Source organism: Podarcis erhardii (assembly GCF_964252035.2).
Source record: "Podarcis erhardii genome assembly, chromosome: 6".
NCBI lineage: Eukaryota > Metazoa > Chordata > Lepidosauria > Squamata > Lacertidae > Podarcis > Podarcis erhardii.
The window spans coordinates 38,675,564-38,702,825 of NC_138510.1; the positions used below are offsets into that span (position 1 = coordinate 38,675,564).

At 42.1% G+C, this 27,262-nt stretch overlaps 2 long non-coding RNA genes across 3 annotated transcripts in view; one reads left to right on the top strand and one right to left on the bottom strand.

The window, feature by feature from the left end:
• Positions 1–27,262, top strand: part of LOC309343472 — a 152,135-nt gene that overhangs the window by 79,165 nt on the left and 45,708 nt on the right. The window lies entirely within an intron of this gene.
• On the bottom strand, positions 609–26,485 carry LOC309343482. Of its 2 annotated transcripts, XR_014157295.1 has the most exons (7): positions 25,390–26,485; positions 24,751–24,941; positions 23,360–23,517; positions 10,710–10,762; positions 10,205–10,272; positions 4,104–4,225; positions 609–2,905 (listed from the first exon to the last, which is right to left on the bottom strand). It is a non-coding gene; the product is annotated as an uncharacterized lncRNA (long non-coding RNA). The 2 variants fall into 2 exon arrangements; XR_014157294.1 differs by lacking the exons at positions 10,710–10,762; positions 24,751–24,941.

Below are 27,262 nucleotides of genomic sequence, written 5' to 3' on the forward strand. Positions count from 1 at the left end.
ACTGGCTTTAAGTCCCTGTTACAAAGCTTTAAACAACTCTGGTTACCAAAAAAGTCATCTTTCCCTCCTTTGTCAGGTAAGGACATTAAGAGGTCTAGTTTTGCCACAGCCTGGTGAATAACAAGATGTAATAGCATGGAGCTAGGCTTTCTCACTTGTGACACAAGTACGGTGGAATGCTCTCCCTGCTGAAATGCAAGGAGTCCCATCAATATTGGCATTCCTTTTGCTCTTGAAAACATACCTGTTTAGACAAGCATTCCCATGGTGTTCTAACTTGAACCTCCTGTTTAATTGTTTTAACTTTTATTCTGTTTTAATTACCTTGTTTACGGGTGTTACATTGTTTTGATGAAATTGTTGTACTATGTAGCTGTCTTTTTACAATTGGTTTCATCCTTGTGATATTGCTTTGAGCTTTTTTGTTTGTGAAACACCTTGGCATTTGTTCTCGAAATGAAAGGCAGTATATAATGTATTTTAATGCTGCTGCTGCTGGTGGTGGTATGTGAGAGATTCACAACACTTTCTTTAGTTTAGAAATGTGCCCATGGACCCAAATGGTTGGCAAACCCTACCTAACTTTACCATGCCTGAGATATTTTCTCCTTCTGCAGCCATTCATCCTGTGCCCTTCTGCAGATACAAAAGTTTTGCCACAATTAATCTTCTTTCTAAGAAAGGTGAGACCTAGAATTCAGGGAGGCAGAATGGAGAAAACAGATTCCCGAGCAATGTCCTCTCTAGAATTCTATTTCCTTTCTTTTTAAAAGAGTGCATGAATTCCATTATTCATTCATGCAAATAACAATTGCTTTGTTATTTCATCATTACAGGCATACTTGTTTTGTTGCCGCCGGTAGGGTATTGGGTGGGTGGGTGGGTGGGTGGGTGTGCGGGGGAGACATAAAAAGCCCCAGGTTCCATTGCTTTCATTGTGTTAAGTTCAATAGCAAAGAAAATTTATGACACTCAAAAGCATTCAGAATGTACACATATCTCTATTCCCAATGTTGCTCCACACCAAGACTTTAGGATCTTCTCCAGATAGAATATGGGTAAATAAAGTTCACAAATGTCCATGTAATTAAGCAGTGAGAGAATTAAATGTTCCCGGAGCCAAACCAGGGCTGCCTGGAGAAAATATCAAGGGGTGGACCCTTATTAACCTTCTCCAGCCCCTCCTTCACCTGGCATAATACTTGAACTGCCCTGGGCCTATGGAGGCTGCCACTGAAGTGATGTGGGGCATACAGAAAAAGGGGAGCCTGAAGTAGCTGAAAACAGCTTACTTTAAGACTTAGGATTCACCTCTAGTTGTTAAAGGCACAAGGGCACTTAGCAGTTAGTCTGAACTACTAAAGTCCTGGCTTATAAAGCTGTGTCAAGCAGGATTGACCCTTAGCATAGATGTAGGGCTTCCCCCCAGGCAGCTTCTGGGGAAGGGGTTTCTGCAGTCTTCCTCTTCTTCTTTCTCCCCCTCCCTCCCTTTTGCTCACTTGTGTTCTCATTCATTTTCATTTTCATTCATTTGTTGGTTGGTTGGTTCATTCATTTCATTATGGCCCCATGGTTGCAGCTGGTCCCTGCCCTGTCCACTGGACTAACAAAGCAGAAGGCCTTGTATGTGAGACTTCCTACCAGCCTGCTTCCCAGCCCTGGGTAGATCATAAAAGGACAGGTGTGTTGGACTTCACAGCAGGCTAGGAAAGCCCTGGCAGCTCTTTACACTCCCATTCATGAGGGGTGGTTGGTTTTTTTTTGTTTTTTGTTTTTGCCTTACCTTTGCTGCTGTCTGTGAGGGAGGGTGTAGAGATCCTCAGCTCTTTCCACCTGGTAGCCACCATATTATTTATCTACCATACCCCAGACATAGCAATTCCATGCTCTGCACAATAGTAGGAAGAAATGTCAGACACAACAAAACGTAACCTCCTCCAGCATCTGCTACTTTTTATTGGGATGAGGAAACTGTGGTTTTCCCTCCACAATCTTCCCAGATGACACTGAGGAATGGAGGTGGGGGTGGCAGCTGCCAGCCAGCTGTCCTACTGTCACTGCTGCAGTAGGATAAGCCCCACTACTCTGAAGGACAAGCATGGAAGTCCCAAATGGAAGTCCCATTTATATCTCTGTAGATTCGCCTTGGAACAGTTGACCACCTACCATGAACAGCTTCATCTTTTCTGGATTTACTTTCAGTTTGTTCACCCTCACCCAGTCATTTTACAACATCAGGCAGTCATTCAAGGATGATCCAGCATGGTCACAATTACAAATCCAGGCAGAATTAAAATTCCAAGCTCAGCACAGTGTTATCCCAGTTGCCATAGCAATTGCAGGAAATATATTTTTTGGCCAATGGTTATTTCTTTGTGCTAATGAAATGACCATTTTTCTTCAGTGAATTGAATCACAACTAATTGAGTAGTAATCAGTACAAGCCCCCGAAGTTCAGATAAATATTGTCTTCCTAATGCTTTGTAGAAATGCAGAATCCATTAACTATCTTCAAATGAGATTTTTTTTTAATTAGTTGAATCTTAGCAAACTATTACAGGCAGCATTAACACTATCTTGCCAAACTTTTCCATTTGTTTAGCGCTGGGTGAGGAAAATTTATTTTCAATTAATGGAAGGGCTGATAGTGTTTGCAGTTTGTTTTCCACTCTAAAAATAAATATACAGTACTAATGATGAGCGAACACCCTCGTCTCTTTTTTTAGAAGCACAATTCATAATTTTCTTCCCCAGATGTTTTGGGGGAGGCAATGGATGACTTCACAGATGTCAGCTGCACATCCCTCTCCTTCTTCTTCTCTCTCTCCCTCTCCCTCCCACTTGCCATGTATTTCTATTCCACGAAAATCTCTGTAATCTTTCAAGGGAACGTCCTTCCTTCTGCCTGCAAATGGAACAAATGTACACATAGTTCTTGCATTTCATCCATTCTCCTAGTCCTCCACAGTCAGTATAACATTAGTAGCATCCAGGTCATGAAACTGATATTGATCACCAGCTCCTCCTGCTGTGCATGACTGCAATAACAGAAGCATTAGACGATGCTTGCATATCACTATTATCCATTGATTTTTTTGGTTATATTTATATTCTGACTTTCCTCCAGTGAGCTCAATGCAATGGATATGGTGTCCCCACTTTGCCCTCACGACAACCTGATAAGGTAGGCTAGGTCAAGAGATAACGGCACTCCCAAGATCACACAGCAAACTTAAAGTGGCTAGGTGGGGATTTGTCGCCACCCAGACTCGATCTGGCATTTTAAGCACCATCCTATGTTGGACCTCACTGCATCTAATTTAATTCCAGAACTGAGATATCTATTGTAGAAAATTCACTTTTGTCCTTCTTGTGAAAGCAAATAAATGACAGAAGCTTTCTGTTTTCAAAAGCCCACACCTTCTGAGAGGTAAATAGCACATCTGTTCAGACCCAAGAAAGACCATGCAGATCACAATTGCCTCATTATCTTGTCATTGCAAATATACTTCTGCTGTTACTCCCATTTGTGTAGTTTGTGTTGCTTTTCCTTTGCTGCTGGGAGAGCAAGGCATAAATCCAACCATGGACATATATATATGGACAAGAGAGGCATTTCAGATTGTTTGTGTGGGCGGGGCAGGGGGGAGGATTGTCAAACAATCTCTTCATAGAACCAGTGTGTGGGTTTGAGATGTAGGCAGTCTCTTGGAGCAATTGGTGGGTGGGGTACAATTGCTAAATAAAAGGGTGGCCGTAACTGGAAGGGGTGGGATGGCACAGGAGGCAACTGCCAATACCATCTCTGTAGTCCTCCAGATTTGAGGCATGAAACTTTGTAGTGCTCCAGTGAGCAATTCTAATGTAGACAATCTATTAGGGATCATCTCCTCCCTCCCTCCCACTTCTATGCCAGTTTACTGTGCACATATATTTTCAGCACGGGACTATTCAAAAAAAATTCCCTCCAGCTGGTCGTCCAAAGCGATGCATTTCAGAATTCTCCTCCTCAGTCTGATATCTTCTTCTGGGTATGGATGCAGTATGGACCTTTGCATAGTGGTAGAATATAATTTTGACATCACAAACAATCAAGTACTCACTGAACTTAGCATGTGCAGACTGCCTCAGCTCCTTTGCCTACTTTAATGGCTAGGATGCCACTGCAAGAGATCCACTTATTTGGAACCCAATCTTGTTGCCAGATCAGAGCCCATTCCTAGTCCTGAAAAAAATTAGGAGAATGGCAGATACATGAATGAAAGATACAGGAAGAAGGACAGTGTAGTGTTGGAGCAACAGCACCTGGCTGGAGAGGGGGTGGAAGCCAGGAGTGGTTGCATAAGCTCCAGCACAGGCTCCAGCCTGCTACTTTTCCTTATTTCAGTTTGCATTTAACTTATTTGACTTTTTTTTAACCTGCCCTATCCCAGAATGCTCAGAAAAGGAAATAATACAAGCAATTTATTCAAATATTGTATAAGGTATGAAAAAATAATGATACCCAACCCAGAGATTTGCTAGTTCAACAGAAAGTTGCATGTATTACGTGCATTGGCAGGCAGAGCGGAGAAGACAAAGGGATATATGAAACCCTCGCTGTCTCCATTTCCCCTCCCAGTAGCAATCAGTTGCAATGCAGGACACAATGAAGGATCTAGAACAGGTAGGAGGAGTCTCAGGTCCAGGGGCTGAATGTGCCCCTCCAGATTTCTTTATCTGAGCCACACCTCACTGGCTCTGCTCTATAATAATAAGAATTATTTTATTATTTATACCCCTCCCATCTGGCTGGGTTTCCCCTGCCACTCTGGGCAGCTTACAACATATATAAAAACATAGTAAAACATCAAACATTACCTTCCTCAAGTGCATTTGCCTAGCTAGACTGTATCCTTGCACTGTGATGATGCCTCTTGCTGGGCTGGATGATGGATGGGGAGATGTGTGCATACACCCCTCTGACTTTTGTAGGGCTAGAATTTAGCCTGCTGTACAAAGGTTGGATTTATTTATTGCTGTGCTCACTTTTGGCTCTGGGCTTATCTACCACTGGAATACAGCCCCCAGAAAATTCCTCACAAGGGAATGCAACCCTTAGGCTGAAACCCCTAGGCCCCACCACAGAGTTGGAATTATTCCTTTGACATTGCCCTTCTCTTCACAATTAATCAACACAGAGAAAGGCTTTTCCTAAGGTTGTCATAGCTTCAATCTACTACTCCATCTACGAAAGTTGTGCCTACTTATGCAAGCAAGCCCCATTGCCTTCCATGGGATTTAGTCTCATATAGGCATGTACAGTCTAGCACCCAGTATACCTAGGTGCTGCTGTGGCAGAAAGGTAAACATTGTTTCCATGCGCTCTGGCACTCGTTGAGCCAGAATCAGTTTAGTCATGCTGGCCACATGACTCGGAAGGCTGTCTGTGGACAAATGCCAGCTCCCTCAGCCCAAAGTTAGATGAGTGCCACACCCCATAGTTGCCTTTGACTGGACATAGTCGTCCAGGGGATCATTTATACCTGATCATTGTGCAAAGCACTGTCCTACATGTAGATTTCAGTCTTTGGGATGGGGTTTAGAATTATGCAAAGAACGATAGCAGCCTTAGCTGATTCTGATCAGCACTACCACCAGTTGTAATGGACTGCAGGGTTCCTGTTTCATCTTGTAGGCATTCCACTGAACACTGTCCCCATTTTAAAATTAATTAAGAAGCATTTTTAAGTCAATGAGGACAGAAGTGGTGCCAGAACCAATCCAGCTGCCCCCTTGCAGGTGTCACACTGAATGTTCATTGGGGGGGGGTGCGGCCAGTGGCACATGAAACATCGGAAGCAAGGCTAGTGGTAGGGTGGTCACATGCCCTGATATGCAGGGGACTGTCTTCTGTTTGAAGGGCTGTTGGTCTTCTATTTGAATGAGCCTTCTATTTGGAGGGAAGTCCTGTTTAAGTCCAGTTGAACAATAAAGAACCATCAGAAGGGAGAGCAGGGCTCTTGAGGATATCCATCAACACTCTGGATAGCAGACTGAGCAGGCAAACAAATAATAATAATAATAATAATAATAATAATAATAATAATAATAATAATAGGTTTCCCCAGTCACTCTGGACAGCTCCCAACAGAATATTAAAAACACGATAAAACACAAAACAATAAAAACTTCTCCAAACAGGGTTGCCTTAAAATGTCTCCTAAAAGTCAGATAGTTGTTTATTTCCTTGACATCTGATGGGAGGGCGTTCCACAGTGCGGGTGCCGCTACCGATAAGGCCCTCTGCCTGGTTCCCTGTAACCTCACTACTTGCAGCGAGGGAACCACCAGGAGGCCCTCAGAGCTGGCTGAATGGTGGGGGTGGAGACGCTTCTTCAGGTATACAGGGCCGAGGCCATCTAGGGCTTTAAAGGTCAGCACCAATACTTTGAATTATACTGGGTGCCAATGCAGGTTTTACAGGACCGGTGTCGCATTCTGGATTAATTGTAGTTTCTGGGTCACCTTCAAAGGTAGCCCCACATAGAGCACATTGCAGTAGTCCAAGCAGGAGAAAACTAGAGCATGCATCACTCTGGTGAGACAGTCTGTGGGCAGGTAGGGTCTCAGCCTGGTAGGGTGATCAGCTGGTCACAGGATTTCCCATTATGTATTGCATTTCTAATAGTAATTATTTCCAAATTAGCATTTTAGTGCAAAGCAAGTCCGTGTCCACTTTTGCCATTTGGAGTGCCTGTGGGATTTGGATGTACACATACCCTTGATGTACCCAGGTACCCCAAATTCAGCAGTCGATGCCTTTTCTTTTTCTTTTTGGGAATGCAGCAGATCAGTCTCATTTCTTCCTGCCTATCTGGATAGACTGCTATAGACCATTTCTTATGGTCCCAGCTGCTAAAGAACCCTGTGCAAACTCCATAATAACAAAGCCACTGATTATTTAGGAAATTCGGTTCCAGAATGACTCTGTTTTAACATTTATTTCCTCCAGTCTGCCTGTATGCAGCTGCTTCCGTATCATGCTATCCAAGGACACAATCATAACACAGGAACACATCATAGGTAGCAGCTTTCAGTGCGTGGTGGTAGATGGGGGATTTTTCTTGTGGCTTCTGACAGCCTACGTGCCTTGTAAATTAATAGAAGAGTTGAGCCCCAGGGCACCCAATCTGGTACCATTCAGCAGCACTAAATTCACTTTGAAGGGGAGGGGGGAAAACCTCTCTTCATAATTCTTCAGCTTTCCAACCTCTATGATTCACATTAGCATTTCCTTAAGGTAACATTAAATTGCAGGGCCTTAGAATGTCTGCCAACAAAGGAGTTGGTTGCCCTGCCTTCCTTGACAGGCATTTAGGGTTTTCCATCCAATCAGATTTCAGCATCAGGGCTGCCAAAAGAGACACTTGAAATCATCTCCATGGCAACTTCAGAGAGTGCAAAGGAGTAGCTAAATATTAAGGGGCGGGGGCAGGCGTCTCAGAGTTTGAAATAAACAAACTAATGTAGTGATATATTCTAGGAGAATGGATTTATGGGTTATGACATTCCTAAAATATCTTTATTTAATAATGAAAACTTCATTATCCAGCCCTGTGCTCAAGTGTTGCTATGGGTCTTCGGTAAATCCCCTGGAAGATCTTTCATCTTGACAGAAGTTCTAAATTACAGCATTAGTACTCAAACTGAGAAGAAGTTACAGCCTATTTTGCTTGTCCAGGGAAATGAGACGCACGTAGCTACCGAGTTAGTTATTGAAATCTAATGACTAGGAATATTAAAAAAGGAGAATTTTAAAAAAAATCCCTCACTGGAAGTGCTGGGGGATAAATTAAGCGATAAACCTTGAATGTTTACTGGAGTTTCATTATTTTATGAAAAAGTAATTCGTCTTTATTACAGTTGAGGCTATTATGTTGCACATCATTAAGGAAGCAAAGAAGGGTGCCCCTAAAGCTAATTTTCAAACCAACTATTAGAACAAATTATGTGAGATATATATATATATATATATATATATATATATATATATATGGTATAACTTTATCCTTCCTTCCTCATTTTAGTTGTAGATTCCCTCTAAGCATATTTATTAAAGCATCTTGTTCCACTGTGAGATAAGTAGAAGCCAGCTCTTACTGATGGACCAGTCTTGGCTGATGGTCATGACTCAGCCTTAAGCTCTATTTATATTTTTATGATGTCAGGTGATTGACTGGTGAACAGGTTTGCCCACCTGTAAAAAAAGAGTGTCCTGTGGAGGGTGGATCAGTTCTGAATCCTGCTGACTGGATTCAGTTCTTCACCCTGATCTAGGGTATAACGAAGTTGGCCATTTGATCATCTTTTAGCCCATAAATTATCCATCCTAAGTGATGGGCTAATACATAATTACCACATCACTTCATCGCCACATAACCATAACAATTTTGCTGTGTTTGTTGAAGGCTATTATAATGTAGCAGCTAAGAATGTGAAATGTGATTTGCAAATTCCACAGCAGCCTTGAATTCATAAGGTGATCTCAAGTAAGCAACTATACCCTCTGCCTAAGCCAGGCTTCCTCAACCTCGGCCCTCCAGATGTTTGAGACTACAGTTCCCAGCATCCCTGACCACTGGTCCTGCTAGCTAGGGATCATGGGAGTTGTAGGCCAAAAACATCTGGAGGGTCAAGGTTGAGGAAGCCTGGCCTAAGCTCCTTGTTTGAATTTGGGGGGGAAATAGTCATCTACCTTACAGGAATGTAGTAATGAGACAATGAATATGGAATACTTTGAACACTGCCAGAGCATTATATAAACACTATTACCATCATAAGCTGTATAAATCATTTCAAATGCTTCAGTTATAGAATTTCTAGGAAGTGGGGGATGAAGAGAGGAGCAATTGGGAGAAACTTCAACCAGAAAGGTCTACCTGTTCACCCAGGTCAGTTAGAATGTGTGTTTTGTATCTCAGAAAAACTCCAGTGGCTCTGAGGCAGAAGATAATTTAATCAAGGTCATTAATTAGTTTCAGCTCATTTGAAGAAAGGGATGACATTATCCTAGAGCTGGAAAAAATACCTCAGCTAGTGGTGTGTGACAATTGGATTTTAAAACAATTTTCTCCTGCTGTGTGATTCTTCCTGCTGAGTTCATTTTTTACCAGGTATTCTTCTGGCCAGGTGAGAACATCTAATGAGAAAGTAGCAGTAGACAAGTTTCTTTATACCATTTTCCAGGGTCAGCAGGGCTTTTCTTCAGCAGGAACTGGCTGGAACTCAGTTCCGGCACCTCTCAGGTGGGTACCATTACTATTATAAGAGAACAAGGGAGGCATTCATAGTCAATTCTGGTACCTCTTTTTCTAGAAAAATAGTGTCAGGACTATCATTCATTGCAATAAAAATAAAGGGAACCAATGAGCATGTACAGAGGTTTTTTATACTTGATCTTTTGGTATGGCAGCACCTACACCTTCAAACTCCCTGTTTGTTGGCACATTTGCTGTACAGTGGTACCTCAGGTTACAGACACTTCAGGTTACAGACTCCGCTAATCCAGAAATAGTACCTCGGGTTAAGAACTTTGCTTCAGGATGAGAACAGAAATTGTGCGGCGGCGGAGCAACGGCAGCAGGAGGCCCCATTAGCTAAAGTGGTACCTCAGGTTAAGAACAGTTTCAGGTTAAGAACGGATCTTCAGAATGAATCAAGTTCTTAACCTGTACTCTTTTTGGTGCTTGTTTGAAACATTTTTGTTTAGGCAAGCCTATCCAGCGGGTGGTGCTGGGATGCGGGTGGCGCTGTGGGTTAAACCACAGAGCCTAGGGCTTGCCGATCAGAAGGTCAGCGGTTCAAATCTCCGCAACGGGGTGAGCTCCCATTGCTCGGTCCCAGCTCCTGCCAACCTAGCAGTTCAAAAGCACGTCAAAATGCAAGTAGATAAATAGGTACCGCTCTGGCGGGAAGGTAAACGGCATTTCCGTGCGCTGCTTTGGTTCACCAGAAGCGGCTTAGTCATGCTGGCCACAGGACCCAGAAGCTGTACGCCGGCTCCCTCATCCAGTAAAGTGAGATGAGCGCTGCAACTCCAGAGTCATCCACGACTGCACCTAACAGTCAGCGGTCACTTTACCTTTACCTTTATCCAGAGATGTAGGTATCGATGCATTTCAATATTTTAAAGTTAAATTACTTCCAGGGAGTGGGACCTTACCTCACTCCAAGTCTGAGGGCACCCTACCAATGCAGTTGTCACCACTTCCACACCACAGGAGCCAGCAGCTGCAAAATCAAGCATAGGCCTTTTAAGAAACAGGCATCTTCTCAAAAGGAACAGGGTTTACCCCAGGTCCAGATTACCGGTAGTTTGCATTCAGAAGGCTACAGACACAGCTATCCTTTGCATGAATGTGAGCCAGAACCTGCCACAGTGACCTGTCCAGGGTCCTGAAAGGACATGGCTCAATTGGCCAAATAGACATGGCTCTATTGGACATGATCTTGCTCTTCCAATAAGTGCCAGTGCTTCAACCCAGCCTTCCCCGGGAACTTTGAGTCAAGCTAGGGCAGGACAATTAGTATAGATGGACAAAGTTATTTCCCCCTCAGATGATCCATTTGCTATGGTGTTTGTCAGTCTCTGGACCATGGCAGATCTCAAAGGAAATTGTTGCTGCATCAGCCCAATGTTAATCCCACATAGGGTGTGGCTTCCCTACCTGAGTTGCCACTGTGGAAGTATCTTGTTTTCTGGTTGCAGATACACAAGGAACTGGGAAAGCAAATATGTTTATAAACCACCTCTACCCCTCAGGGATTAGACACTGATCAGCTAAACAATTCAAGTATTATAATACTTGCTCCGAAAGGCAAATTCTAAGCAAATGATTGAAACGACTACATATTTTGGAAAGTTGTTAGTTTGCTCTCTGTGCATATACCTCTTATGATGCCATAACCAAATTTTGCATGATGGTTCATGAAGTCAAGGACTAGACATTTTGAATCAAGATGGTAGACTGAAGACTGCATTGATTTCAGAAACTACACTGATATTTTAGTTTCTTGGAACTCCCAAGCAATGCTGGGTACAAGACTACTGGCATATCAGTAAAAAAATTATTTTTGTGGTTTTGAATTTCAGGTACTCACACCAGTCATGTAGCCTGACATTTCCAACTTGCTCTCCTTTTCAGAACATATATTCAAATGTGTTTCATGAATGCCTCGGACTAGAGAACCTTTTCCCAGTATATAGTTTTGTTAGGTGTTCTTAATTTTGTCATAGACTTGGGCAGAATGGAATGGAGGACAGAAACCATGGAGGGCTGCTGCAGCAGTAGCTTGGGGTTACCACAATGCTACACTTGCCTTTATGCTGGTCTTTGGAGCAACAATATCTGGGTTGTGCTTGACTGGACTGTAGCCTTCATTTCCTTCCACTGGCTGTGTGCTGATTTGCCAAATAATATTGGAGGGTATGTTCATTCAGATTATAAATAAAAATGCCTAACCCGTGACCTCTCCTTAATTACCTTGCTCATGTGAACAAAAGGGTGGCTGAAACAAGAAAAGGCTGATAAGCTTGCTTTCCACCAGCAGAGGCTATGTTGGAAAAAGGTTGGCAAGGTGTAGTCCTTGAAGAGAGACAACCCAGTGCCGAGTGTATCATTTCTACCCAGCCAGACAATCTTATTGCTCTTGCATCATAAATAATTCACTTCAGTCAACAGGTCATTTGCAATTAACACTATTTTTCCAGTCCAAAACCAAAGGTGGGAAACAGGCTAACTAGTTGACTGGTTCTCAAAAGAATGCCATAATTAAAATAGAATGTGGCTATCTTCTCAAATTTAATGCTTGTTTTATAAACCCACAGTGAGTAATGTCTGAAATAGCTGATAATCTTCCTTTCCAGTAGCATTGGCTGCATTGAATAAATATTTTTAATTAGCTGTCTTACATTTTAATGGAGTTTGTGCCCCTGTTATGACTTTTATCAATGTACAAGAAGTTCTGATAAATTGCATACTTCCCCAGTTATGATGCTTGCCTAAAGAGCTTGGGCCACGCTAATTTCCTGATACCATTGTTAGTTAGAAAGAAGGAAAGAACACACACACAAAATCCATGGTGTTATTTAGTTATTTATATATATGACACGAGTGATGAGTGAGCTCTCCTAGGTTAATATTGGATTGACTTGGATTAAGCTATTACTGCCCCCCTTTGTGAAAGAGAATGGCACTTAGAAAACATGAAATGGAAGTTACAAAATTTGTGATATTCTCATGGGCGGGGTTTTTTGCACTTAATTTGCTTTCAAGGTTGCCACAGCGTGTTTGTGAGTATCCCTCTTTCATTCTACAAATCATCTCTCCATTGGTCTGCATTCTGCAGCCTCCCTGGCTGCCCTCGTTTCCTGATGTCCTATGATGTCCTCAGTTGGGATTTCCAGCAAGTACAGGAAAGTGAGGTAGCTCTCTACTGTGTGCCTAACAACTGTTTACGTTCTTTTTAATGAATAAGTATTTTTAACTTTAAAGAAATCCATGTAAAAAGTTGTTTTGTTTTTTTAAAAAAAGCATTAAAAGACACAACTTGCCTTTAACCAACCAACCAACCAACCAACCAACCAGCAAGTGCACTGATATCAGGTGCTTGGTAGGCAGCCTCCCTGGCTTCCTGTGTTTTATTCAAAACTCAGGGGAAGAGGTCAGGAGTTAACTCTGACCCTACCCCCATGGGGCTTTTTCATATATGGATGCATATGCAGCCAAGGAGGCTGCAGAGCACTGGAGAACTATTTAAAGCAGGGGGGCCCAAACTTTTTTCAAAGAGGGCCGAATTTGATGAAGTGAACATGCGTGAGGGCCACCAAAGTTGTTGACCTTTTGTTAGGATTGAAGTTGTTGAGCTTTTGAAGTTGTTTTGAAGTTGATTGAAGTTGTTTTTAGGATTTTACCCCAGGATATAGACTGTTGCAGGGGCCAGATTAAACTGACCAGCAGGCCGGATTAGGCCCCCGAAGCGGATTTTGGACATGCCTGGTTTAAAGGAAAGGCAAAAAATGTACCCTCCACACACAACCACTTCACAGCTATAAGGTTAGCTAAATTTTGCACCCATGGAAATTATAATTGTAAAGAAATTCTCATGTACCCTAAGAAAGGGGCAGAAAATTAAGTCTCTTTTGCATGAGAGAGAGAAATTCACACCATACTGAGTCTGTCAGAACCAACTCAGACACTAATAGACCACCAATCTGGGATACAACAGGGCCTGATCGCTACTCTGCCCACACCTCAACCCACCCATGTGATTTTCAAACCCCTTCCTATCTGAAATTCTTATTTTAAGTCATGCTTTGTCTGAATGAATGTGCTCTGTGTCTTTCCTGCTACATAGGTCTGACCATTTAGGAAGGTTTCAATTTGTGCAGCAAAATGCTGTTATGGAACCAATCCATCCAATTAACAGAGAATTTGGTCATCATTACCAATGTTAACATTTGTGGGGTTTTTTTTGTCTATTGTGGTACTGTTATGAGTGCACAAGGGACAAGTCTATACCACAGACAACCTTCCGCTGTGGAAATATTCCAGATGTAATTCAACTTTCTCAAAAGCCAATGTGAGTGTTTCTATTGATTTTCTTGCAGATAGAATTTCCATCCCCGTGCTCCTGTACTGTTGTTTAATGTTGCTTGGTACATAGTAAAGGAAACATGAAAACGGCTTAATGAAATTAGCTAAAGAAAAATGTATTCCCAGAGAACATGAGCATATATTTTAAGGTTATTACTATGAGGCCCCATGAAACATCTATAGGGGGATCAATTGCAGAATTAACAAGACACACGTAAGGAACAACAGCGAAGAAGAAACAGGCATAGCCAGGCGCTTGCAACTGAATTGATAATGGTGCCTCTACAATAAACCCAAAATGCAATAAAGAGAATATACTATTCCTGGCATCTGGCTAATCAATGGCTTGTGAAGAGATGAAGGTCATAAAGTGCCTAGGCAGCATTAATTTTATGAGATATGTTTATAGTATAAGATCATTTTAAAATAATTTTAACTGAACTGCTCTAAATGAATAGCAGTTCTATGCCCATTTAGTTTCGACAAATGAACTAAAGGGGTTGGGAAATGCAGGAACATATCAATACTCTATATATATATATATGAATGAAATTATTTCATTGATTTGAGTATTGAATGCTGAATAATGTGGTTATTAGTTAATAGATGTTTTCACCTACAGCACTTTCCTTGGTGCTAGTCTGGGACCATTTATATGTACAAATGAAGAGTGGATTTGCAAGACGCGTTTTAAAGACGTGGTTTAAAGAATTAGCCAAAAGAGAAAGGTGAAGCCATGTCTTGGCCGTGAGTCCTGGAAATTTAATTAATCATCTACTACCACTATTATTCTGGGTACTATGATTTAAGAAGGCTATTGACAAGCTGGAACATGTGCAGAGACGGGCAACCAAGATGGTCTGGAAACCATGTTTATGAGGAATGGTTGACGGAGCTGGGTAATGTTTAGCCTGGGAAAGAGAAGACTGAGAGGAAATATGATAGCCATCTTCAAACATTTAAAAGGCTGTCACATGGAAGATGACAGCCTTTTAAATGTTTTCTCCTGCTTCGGAGGGTAGGATTCAAACCAATGGATTAAAGTTACAAGAAAGGAGATTCCAACTAAACATCAGGAAGGACTTTCTTATATAAAGAGCTGTTTGATAGTGGAATGGACTCCCTCGGGAGGTTGTGGTCTCTCCTTCATTGGAGGTTTTTAAGCAGAGGTGGGGTGGTCCTGTCATGGATGCTTTAGTTGGATTCCTGCATTGCAAGGGGTAGGACTAGATGACCCTCAGGATCCCTTCCAACTCTACAATTCTATGATTCTTTTTAATAAGCTAATTTTATCAGTTCTGAACCCCAAATATGTCCAACCTTAACTTGGTTTCTGATCATCGAATCAGCATTGTACATCCACTTTCGAATCATTTTGCTAAAAATCTTACCAGTCTCTTTTTAAATAATCATTTTTATTGAAAGTTTTCAACACAAAATGCAATAAATGTCAAAGTAATCTAAAGAGAGATAAGAAAGAGACCAGAAAGAAGAGAAGAGACATGAAGCTGTTTATCACAATTATATCTTAACCCTTATTCTACACACAGACGAGTGAACCCCCTTCATCTCACTTGGGAAGTTCCTCCTCTTCCCCCAGCCTCCCACCCTGAGGGATCCTTTCTATCCTGTTTCTCATTCAGGAACCTTTGTCTTCCATCCATCACCTTCCTGCAGGTATCTGCATGTATTAATCAAATATAGTAGGCTTCAAAAATATAAAACATACATATAGATAGAATTTACAGAAAACTAGCAATAATTAAAAGTCACAAGATAAAAAGAGAGGTGAAATAAAATTAAAAAGACGGTCTTCCAACTTTTTGCCTGCCAATTATGTATTTAACAGTTCAAAATATGCAAAGTGTGCACTCCAGAATAACTTCTAGCTTTATTAATGTCCAGAATTTTCTTATTTTGCTAGATGGTATTTTCCTCAATCTTCCCTCCCAGACATCTCATATTCTCCTTTTTCCCACTCAAAAATAGCTCTTCAGTTATTGTTGTCATTAGGTCTCCAAAACAGTCTTTCCCTGGTTCATTATGATGAATTTCTCCTAAAGGGTTTCAACAAATCTTAATGATATGAAAGTCCATACCAGTCTCAAAGAGGCTTTGCTATTACCAGCCTTTGAAATTGCAAGGCTATTACACACATAAAAAGGTAAAGGTAAAGGATTCCTGACTGTTAAGTCCAGTTGCAGACGACTCTGGGGTTGCGGCGCTCATCTTGCTTTACAGGCTGAGGGAGCCGGCATTTGTCCTCAGACAGTGTTTCCGGGTCATGTGGCCAGCAGGACTAAGCCGCTTCTGATGCAATGGAACAACGAAACGAGAGCAACGCACGGAAACAGTGTTTACCTTCCCGCCGGAGCGGTACCTATTCATCTACATGCACTTTTTGGCACGTTTTCGAACTGCTACGTTGGCAGGAGCTGAGACTGAGCAATGGGAGCTCACCCTGCTGTGGGGATTTGAACCGCCGACCTTCTGATCAGCAGGCCCAAGAGGTTCAGTGATTTAGACCACAGCGCCACCCGTGTCCCTATTTACGCACATAGCTGGGAGTAAGTCCCACTGAGCAGTAGGATTTACTGTACCTTTGAGAAAACATGCCTCAGATTGTGCTGTAAGAGGTTTTTTTTAAAAAATAATCTTATGTTTCCTCTCCCTAAAATCATTACTGCCATATTATTTTCACAGTTTTTCTGCTTAGAGGTAGGTAGGAAGGATTGCACCTGCAGAAAATTCTACAATGAATTCAACATATTTCAGAGTATTGGGATTATATTCTTAGCTACACCCGTGAATGGAGAATGCTACTTTTGTGGATCTCTGAAAAAGACCACAGTAATAAAATCAGTGACCATCATGAGGCTGTTTGCTTCTGCTTTTGAGCTATGTGACAATCTGGGAATCTCTTCTCTTCTCATTGTCTGTTCATTTTACCAGCCATGTGCTCCCCTGACAATTATGCTCTATTTTCTCTGCATCCATCCAGTGCTTTGTTATTATTGTCTTCCTGTTTTCATTTACAGCATAATAGCAGGTGGCAGTTGACTGCCTTCAGACCAGATTTGCCAGGTTCCTTTCCTGTCTGTTTCTTGTATTGTTCCTTCCCAAATCATTAAACATCACTGTTGACATTTTCCTCTCTTTGTCAGGCAGAGAAAAACACCAACCAGATATTTAGCCAGGCTAATGTCTTGCCAAAATGTTCAAAAAGCCATTCCCAAATTGCCCTTTCACCCTCTGGAGCCAATCCCTATAGAGATATTATGAAATTCAGTTATCTGCACATCCAGTCACCGTAATTGCAACCTCTCCATGATGTATAGGTTGGCTTTTGCAGCTGCCTGGTTGATGGATGGATATTCAAATAGTAATTTTATGACTTCTCCAAATAATGGCTTAACATCATTTGTGTGTGTGTGTGTGTGTGTGTGTGTGTGTGTGTGTGTAACTACATGAGTCAGGCATGCCTTCTCAACAATGGTTGCTACTACACTTTCCAGAATGCATGTCAAATTATTCAGCTCTATCTGGCAAGCATCTTGGCACTGAACTGAACTGAATGTTTCTGGCTTAATATACCCTTTACATCACATATCAGTATGGCGTGTCTTCATACTGCTTTGTGTCACTACAGCAGGGTTAGCCAATGTGGTGGCCTCCAGATGTTTTAGACCAGGCTTCCTGAACCTCCAGATGTTTTTGGCCTACAACTCCCATGATCCCTAGCTAGCAGGACCAGTGGTCAGGGATGCTGGGAACTGTAGTCTCAAAACATCTGGAGGGCCGAGGTTGAGGAAGCCTGTTTTAGACCAAAGAGCCCATTAGCCTTGATCACTGGGGTGAGTTATGATGGATGTTAGGTGTTGTAGTCCACCACATTGGGAGGGGACCACGTTGGCTACCACTGCACTAGAATATCACACCTTCTTGATCCAATTCTGTCACTAAAAGAAAATGTCACTAATCTTCTCACTAAGGTTGTGCCAACTATTCCACATATCCCATTTTCAGGCACAAAATAGTACTGTTGTTGTTGTTGTTGTTGTTGTTGTTGTTGTGTGAATGAAAGAAAGAGAAAGAGGGAGAGAGGTGGAAAGAGATCAGAAATTTTTTTTGACCCCATCTTTTTGTATGATTATATTCAGTGCCATTGATTTTTCCAGCTGCTTATCATCATTATTGCCATTGCCATTTATATCCCCCCTTTCCTCTAAGGAGCTCAAAGTGATGTCTATTCCCTGCTCCCCATTTCATCTTCTTAACAATCCTGTGTGTTAGATTAAGCTGAGAAATTGTGACGGGCCCAAGAGCACTCAGTGAGCTTCATAGCTGAATAAGGATCTGAATGTTGGCATCTTGGGAGATAGCCCAACATTCTAGCCACTACATCTCACTGGTTCCCAATCAGCCAATCATGTATCACATGGTGATTTGGATGATGTTACAATTTACATAGCCGATTAGATTTAGGGCAAACTAGGTGAATTCCAAATTATTCAGAACTTTGGCCCATTGTGAAAATTGGTGTGTTGCGATGAAGAGCAATGACAAGTTCTGTTTTTGATCTGATGCTTGGAGACGGGATGGGATCACCCTAACAAAAATGTGTATGATGATATCTACTAGCTATCACTTGGGGAAGCAAGTATATTTACACTGAGTAACAGTGAAGCTGGCAGTTAAACAGTTAAGCACAATGCCAGAGAAAACAAACTGTGGCCCATAAACCCCGTCACCCATTGTATCTTGCATCTTCCTTGTGGTGTCTGGGGGCGCTGTGGGATTCTTGTTTCATAGATCCTAGCTTCGGCCAACCTTTGTCCTGCTTTCTCCAGAAAAAGTCGTTTAAATGATGCCATTTACATTTGCCACAGCACCTTCCTCATTCCAGCCAAGATGGTAGAAAAGTTCATTGTTCTCAATTACAACTTGATTAACTGTGGAATCAGCTTAAAAGAAACTTCTCCTGTTTTCCAAACTGCCCTGTTCATCATCTCTAAGAAAAACTAGCTCATTGATAAAGTAGCCAGAATATAATCCTTCAGTCCTGTGACTGGCCATGCATTTTATAGTTATCTTACCCTCTCAGTTCTATCACAGCTTTGATTAATATTGAGTCTCTTCTTTAATATGGACTCCATGCAGAAAAGCTACTTTGTACTTCTGCTGCTTTTCAGCTGACATGCAGAAATTCAATGAAATTAGGCAGGTAGGAAGCAAGATGATTGCAGTGAGAGAGAGGATAAGTATTCGATGTGACATCAAATATTAATGCTAATGGGGAAACTGAATGGTTGTGATTTATCTTTGTATTAGAATACATTATTATATTTAAAAGCTCAATATTTTAAAATAATCTTCTTGTTTAATTTGAAAATGTATGGTTCTCTACTATTGCCTACTGCAGCAAGATATAATTCCCGGTGGGCATTTCCACTCCTTTGTTGGCAGTGGGAGCACCATGCACAGTTGGCTTGTGGAGTGCAGTTTGTCTCTGCACAGAGAAAGAGAGAATACGAAGTAACTAAGACTAAAACTAAACATGTCCCCCAGCATGTTTGGGGGAACTTCAATCCAGGGTGATCCTGGGATCATGAAGCACAATAAGGTATGCTAAGTACAAAGCAATTTCCTTTTCAATGAGTCAGACTATTGATCAGTCCTAGACTGATTGGCTCTCCAGGGTTTTTGACCAGGGACATTTCCACCCCATTTCAGTGGGAACTGAATCTGGGAGCTTTGCATGCAAGGTACATAGTTAAACTATGGCACTTGCTCTCCTCAGGGGCAGTGATGGCTACCAGCCTAGATGGCTTTAAAATATGATTAGAAAAATGGTTGAAGGAGAAGGCTATCTGCCTCCACCTTCAATTTCCCTGATCCAGGAGGCTCTTCTTATATTATGATGTTCTTAAGGCCCTACCACTGAGCCACAGCCCTTCCAAATGGGTGTGAAGAATTACAGTATAATATACAAACTACAGGGGAATGGGACACAACATGGGCACTGTTGGCATGCAACCAAGGAAACGGGAGCAATTGGCAGACCCCCAGCTGGCTCCAGCCCACTGGTCGGTGTGCCAGGCGATCTCCAGTCCTTGGTACAGCATCTGCGACCCAAGCTTCAGAAGCTGGGGCACGCTACTCAGCAGAGTAAACGCTACACAACAGAAGTGGCAGGAGAAGTTGTGTGAGCATATTGACAAGCAGTTTATTCGGCACACATCAGGACAAAAGGAAACATGTCTGATCTCCTTTGTGTCCAAAGTGAGACAGCATAAGCAAAAGCTATACACAAACGGAAGTTCCCAGCAAGCTCTGCTGGAGTGTAAACAGACATGTGACATACAACAATTCCACACGTCTGTTCTTAAGGTGGAACGGAATATTCTAACAGGCACAACTATGGGGAGCTCAAATATGTTTCACTATAAAGGCAATCACCAATGCTCCATTGTGCATCTCATGATTTCCAGATGTCTTGGACACACTACACAGAGAGAGAAATGTTGAAGGCTACCTGTACCACTAAGCCTGAATGAGACATTCTCCACACACACAAAAACACCATCTCTGGTAAGTATTATGAAGTGTGGGAATGGCACAGATTGTCATCTCAAGGGCAAAGACTTCTGAAAGGCAGTGTGCTCCTATGAAATCGTTGGGAGTACGCTGGGGGCTAAAATCTACTGAGATTATAACAACAGCAACAATCCCATGTAGATGTATAAGCATGTGCTTTTACTTCACTTGGGAGCATTTTTAGATGACCATGGGCACATGTGAATCCAAAGATGATTGTGACTGAAAATGCAATTGGGCAGATCAGCATATGTGTATGATCCAGACCACATGCATATGTAATATATAGTACTGGTACATACTGCCATTGCTGCAACCGAGATTTAGAGGCTGACAGTCAGGTGCTTAGCCCTATCTTTATATATACCATTGCACTCTCCCAGATTCTGCAAGAAATACCATTAATTCACCTGAATAAGCTGCACCTGAATATAAACCACACATTTAAAATGGGGGGGGGGGGGAGAATACCTGAATATAAGCCGCTCCCTTCCTTGCTGCTCCTGGCTGCATACTGGGGGGGGGGGAGGGGAGCCGTGCTGTGTTGCCAGCGGCCTTTCCCCTTCCTCGCTCTCTCCCTTCCCAGCCTTGGGGGAGAGGACGGGGCACTATGCGTGGGGTGGGCGCTGCTTTGCCACACTCCTGGCTGCATACCATAACGTCAGGAATATAAGCCGCACTTTAACTTTTCACAGTCGGAATTTGGGGGGAAAAGTGAGACTTATATTCAGGCCAATATGGTATGTTTGTGTGTGTGTGTGTGTGTGTGTGTGTGTGTGTGTGTGTGTTGGTGTTTAGGTCTGAGGCCTGATGCCTTTAACAGAATCACCTTTTTATAGTCCTATACTTGCAACCTCAATTTTGTACCTTCATATAAACTAAGGAAAACATGGAATAACCAGCAGCACTTCACAAAATAAAGCATAGGTCAAAATCGCCATTAGGAAGCACTGAATACATCAGTTTTCTCTTTACTTTTCTACAGAAAACCAGGTGGCTGGCCTCTGTCAAAATGAGAGCAAGTCCTATAGAAAAACAAACACAGGCAGGTATGAGTGAAATTCCCATTAGGGACAGATAGAGCAGCCATGCCAAAGAAATGGCTCCAGAAACAAAACTTGACACTAGTGATAATACAATAGCAAAATAAAGCTAAGAGATCACTCCAGCCTGCTGGATTTGAAATGCTTAATCAAAAGTGACTTCTGCTATTGCAGCTGAAAAAGCAATGTTTTCAGCCTTCTATTAATTTCCATATAAAAACCATCTAATGGGGAGCTGCTAGGGAGAGGACGGAGATCAATCTGCCATAATGACACGCTGGAGACCGGAGGGGGAAATGCAAACTTGGAGCAATTTCATGGCAGGTGCAACCTTGGAAAGAATGGCCATTTTTCGGAGTTAATTTGTTCCCTTGACATGTTTGAAATCCATATTTGTACTTTAAAGGTCTAAAATGCAAGCTGATTAAAAACATAGCCAAATATTTCTAAGCATTTCAACCACATCCAATGATAAATTAGTAACAACTCCCCAGTGATAGGACAGCTGGTTATCTTTTATCTCGCACTGCCAAAAGACAAAACAGGACAGCTCATCCCCTCTTTTGGTTTCACGCTCATTTCTCCAGACTTAAAGTTATTTGAATTGATCACAAGTAACAAGGGGCAGAGGAATGAAATAAAAACGATGATGATAATAGTCGGGCTTTTCAGGGAAATGCAAAGGATTTTGTTATTGAATTGCCAGTACATTTAAGTCTAAGTCCTCTCTCTCTCTCTCCCCCCTTGCCCTCTCTCTCTTGTGCGCGCGCGCACACACACACACACACACACACACACTGCAGTGACACTTACAGATAGGTAGCCGTGTTGGTCTGCCATAGTCAAAACAAAACAAATTCCTTCCAGTAGCACCTTAAAGACCAACTAAGTCAATTCTTGGTATGAGCTTTCGTGTGCATGCACACTTCTTCAGATACACTGAAACAGAAGTTTCCAGACCCTTCTATATAGTGAGAAGGTGGGGAGGGGTATTACTCAGAAGGGTGGTGGGAATGGGTGATTCCCAGGCTCATCACAGCTATCTGCCAATCACCCATTCCCACCACCCTTCTGAGTAATACCCCTCCCCACCTTCTCACTATATAGAAGGGTCTGGAAACTTCTGTTTCAGTGTATCTGAAGAAGTGTGCATGCACACGAAAGCTCATACCAAGAACTGACTTAGTTGGTCTTTAAGGTGCTACTGGAAGGAATTTGTTTTGTTTTGCAGTGACACTGATATTTCAAGTCTCAAAATATTCCTTACTTTTGAAAACATTTTGCATTGTCCAGTAGCAGTAAATATTTAACTGCTGGGGAAATGAATAGAGCACAAGCAGGCTTAAAACTTCTTCTCTGCAAGATAATTTTTTGAATTCTATCTCAGTTTATGCATCTGCCAGATGAGCACAATTATAACTTCCCTTTTTATAGCATGAAATTGTAAAAGGGAGAGAACAACACCCGCACACACCTCTTGTTTAGTTACCCTTTAGTGGTTATTACCCAGGGTCGCCTGTAAAGGCTCAGAGAGTTCCACATTCGTATTGAATGGCTCTCGTGCATATTCCTTCAACATCAGGACTTTCAAATATTTCCTAACAACCTGCCCTTCCATCTCATAAGCTTCATATACTATTAGGGCATATTGAATCCTATGAGCTAGTTTAGGATGGTCACTAAGCACCCTGGGGATATTTACTCACTTCATCTCTATGTCATCAACACCTGCCCCATCTATCAACTGGAAGCAGCAGGGGGGGAAACCAGGGCCATCCTCCATTTATCATCCTGTCCCAGCTATGGCCACTGCAAATTATCAAGTGCCATTTGCAGAGCGAGGAGTCCAGGGCAGATGGCCATATGTCATCCCTACTGCTTGCACAGAGAGCATCAGTTGAAGCATCAGAGGGAGGGACCAACAGAACCCTTCCATCTGGCATCTTCTGGTGCAGTCACTGAAGAATGTCAACAATTAGAAGGAAAGGGCATCTTTCAGTTTGCTGTTGAATTATGATAACTGTTTTCATCAAAATAAGGGCAGGATATTAATGACCAACCAACCACTAGCAGGACACTCACAAGGTTGGGACAACAGGTTGAAACTCCAGTAATCAGCTGCCAAGTCCCACTGGTGAGAGATGAGCTGAAGGCAGATGTTACCTGTCAGAGGTGAGCCAGGAGCCAGGAAGAATCAGGAATTGAGCCAGGAAATCTGGTTGGAGGACAAAGCTAGGAACCTGAGGCAAGAATACATAAGAGCCAGGAGGAATTTGTTGTTAAAATAAGGCCTCACTCTGAATAGGGAGTTATACATACGCTTTATGCCCAGGAGGGCTCAATGGCTACCTTGGGTGGGTGGGGTCTGTTCAGAGGTGAGAATACTTAATTTCCAATAAGATTTCCAGTAAAATATATCACACTGAGCAGCAATGCAGAAAACAGAAGCATATCAGTTCTAGCCCTGTTAGCTCCTGATACTTTGCCACATAAGTTGCTTACTTCTCTTTTTGCATTTGAGATACTCGGGGGCTGAGTGAAAAGTCAGTCGGTAGCTGACCCCTGACATGCTTCTTCAATAATTCTTGCAACAGTATGAGAAGGGTCTCCTACCCTGCTGCATTAGAGACCCAACTCTGGAGAACTGCTCTCTGCAGCATCTGGTACCGATAATAATAATAATTTATTATTTATACCCCGCCCATCTGGCTAGGCTTCCCCAGCCACTCTGGGCGGCTTCCAAAAGAATATTAAAATACTGTGATACATCAAAGTATTGCCAGATAGGCTTGCCAGATGAAAATTCACAACTAAAGGAAAGCTTGATACTTGAAATTGTGATAACCACCATATTTTATGGAAGTAAGTGTGGAAACAAGGATTACCATTTTAGCGCTACTTCTTTCTGATCATCTGCAGTAGTTGGTAGTAACCTTTGTTGTAGCTCCTACGGTTGGTTTCCTTTCTGTGACTAGGAGAGATGCCCTTTCTTGTTTCTTTCATCCCATCCACAGATTGAAGAGACAAAAGGTGGATGGGTTTTAGACCGTAGTTCTGTAGCTGCTTACTATAGTTTTAGGGAGAGCACACGCTTCAGCGCCTTCCTGATTTCTGCCTAATAATTGAGGATTCTTTGGGCAGGCTCAGTCTTCATAATATTGTTATAGGAGTGAAAAACTGAGGATCCTAGTTCTTTTCAGATCTGGAAGGACACTTCCAACCCAACCCAACCCAACCCAACCCAACCCAACCCAACCCAACCCAACCCTAACCCTCCCTCCTTTTAATTGAAAGCACATTGTAGTCAGCACATTGGAACTTCTTTCCCTGAGGAATAATTCCATGGACCTTTAAGTGAGACTCACACTGTTAGTCACAATTCCTTTTAATCTCCATGGTCCTTCAGGGCAGGCAGTAATTTGCTGTTGCCTTATGAAAAGCATTGCATGATGAGGCTCTTGGTGCCAGCTTACCTCTGCTAAGCAACAAGGAAGGAGCTGGAGCTGACGGTGTTGTGCCAATTCCTTGCCTCTTCCTGCCCATTCCTATCACAGTGGATTCCTACCACCAATTGTCTCTTGCTTTATATTTGGATGGCAAACTTGTTTGGGCAGAGTTGTCTTTTTGCTATGTTTCCTCCCCAATGGCGAGATCAGACGTGCTGCTGTGATTGAGATAATAATAAGCTTAATAAGTGTACAGAGATCCCTGTTCTTCCTCTGGGCTTGTCCCCACTGGAGTTTAATCTGTACTTGTTTGTATTCCCCTTTCATTGCCATGGTTCATATGACACACACACATCCCTATCCAAGGGGCAGCCCACAGTTTTTGAGCAGTAAAATACGATTTTCCTAATCTGAGGAAGTCCAGATAGGAGAAGTATATCCAGGCAAAACCTCATGTTTCTTGGCGGTGAAACTGCTTGAGCACGTGTGTGTGTGTGTGTGTGTGTGTGTAGGGGTTTCTGGTAACATTTGTGTGATAGTACCACACCCTATGCCTGCTTTGTTTCTGACCAGAGGAAGGATGTAGGTTTGCCTCTTTTATTTTAACCCCCCCCCCCCCGGTACTGATCTGAACTAATTCAAAATAGCTGTAATAAAAAGAATTACCTTGCAGGCTGGCTCTGCTTTGTTTTAACCAGGCTGATGCATTTGACTGAGTAGCAGTCCTGTCTCTTCTCTCACCCTCTTGGTAAGCTGTAACTTTGCCCCTGGTGGGCTCTCTTCTTTGATGAGCTGCATGGGGTGGGGGCAACAGGCAGTGAGGCTGAGGTTGGTCTGGAGAGAGAAGCATGTGAACAGGTCTGGCTGGTGTGAGCATCACACACCCTGCTTTCCAGTAAATGTTAACCAAATGAGGTTTATGTATGTATCTGGGTGTACATCTTTTTCCTTGCTGCTTCTCAAATTTGCAGCTATGTCACCTCAGTGAGAAACACCGGAGGCTTTAAGAACATTATCCCATTTGGAAGGTGAGTGGGGACAGGAGAGTGCAGGGCTTTTTGTCTTTTCCTAAGGGTCTCTGGATTCCTCCCCCAGCTCCCAATTATTTTGTGCAACCTGTTCTTCCCTTCCTGTGTGTTCCCACCACACATTGAGGAATTCCCATCTTTTGCTGCTGTGATGTTTCCATCTCCACCTCTGCCAAGTTCCTTCTTGGCTGGGAACAAATGGGACTGGTTTCAATGGGTGGAGCTGATTGGACAGACTAGTGACATCAGAGTCCCACCAAGCACTGCCCACTAGTATGGATGGGGAAACACCTCTATATTTGAGGTGCATTGCCATTACAAATGCTGCTGTATGGACCACAGACTGCAAACTCACACACCAAAAAAAGGGAACCATGTTTATATTTCTGCCCTGTTTCTGACAAGTTCCCATCAGTCCTAGGATGAAGGCATTGGAAGGATTCTCAATGGTTCCAAGACTAGACTAGTCTTAGTGTTTGAGCCAAGCCGAAAGAAAGAAGAGGCAATAGCAATTTAAAATTCATAGTGATAACAAAAATTCCCAAATTAAATAGCATCGATTTAATTCTGAATGATACTTTGCAATTCACCAATACAAATAAGAACTATGAAATAACTGATAGGATAAAGATTTAAATTAAAATACATGCTTTTTTTCTTCTTTTTGCTGGCTATTAATCAACCACCATATAATACTCATTATGCTCTAATGATACTATTAATAATGTGACTTTACAACCATTTTGTACAATTATTGTCTTTCATCAATGCAATTAGCACATCATTTATGTGCATTTGCTATTTCTAATGATTAACTGTTTTATTTTAAATCATTCTGCATTTACAGCATTGTTATCTGATCCTGGATTTTTTTTATAATTGTGATTTTTTAAAATTGTTGTTCGTCTCTTCCCCTGCTTCTTCAACCCCACCCCTTTTTTGCCCAGTTATTTAAGATCAAAGGAAAATGTACAATATGTGCTGAAAGGAATTTATTAACAAACTGAGTACCACCCACTGCCATGGCTTGCGGCTGTTTTCCATATGCACATTCATAAATTTGCCCTGTCCTGTTTCTGCATTAATTTGATTTTTTGATTTTTTAAAAATCTACATGAACGTTCATATTTGCGCATGCATTTTTGGAAATATCTTCTCTTGCAATATGGATTTCTAAACTTATTTTATCCTAAAATGTGCATTTTTTATTGCACACATTTTCATATTTTTTTGAGCTGACTACAAAACACACTGCAAAATCCAAAGGGTAACTGGTCTTCCTGGTGTGGATCAATTTGGTTGTTCTGGAATTCACAAAGACTAAGTTTGTCAAGCGTGCCTCGGGCAGAGCCTAAAAGTTAACCGCATTCAGTTGAATTTATTGTGCGTTTTCTGCTGCTATTGCTCTAGCCATCTCTCTTCATTTGTTCCCAGTTCCTTGGTTAACCATGAAGCTTCCTGAGCTCTTCTAAGTAGGAGAATACATGCTATCGTCCCATTCCAAAGGATTG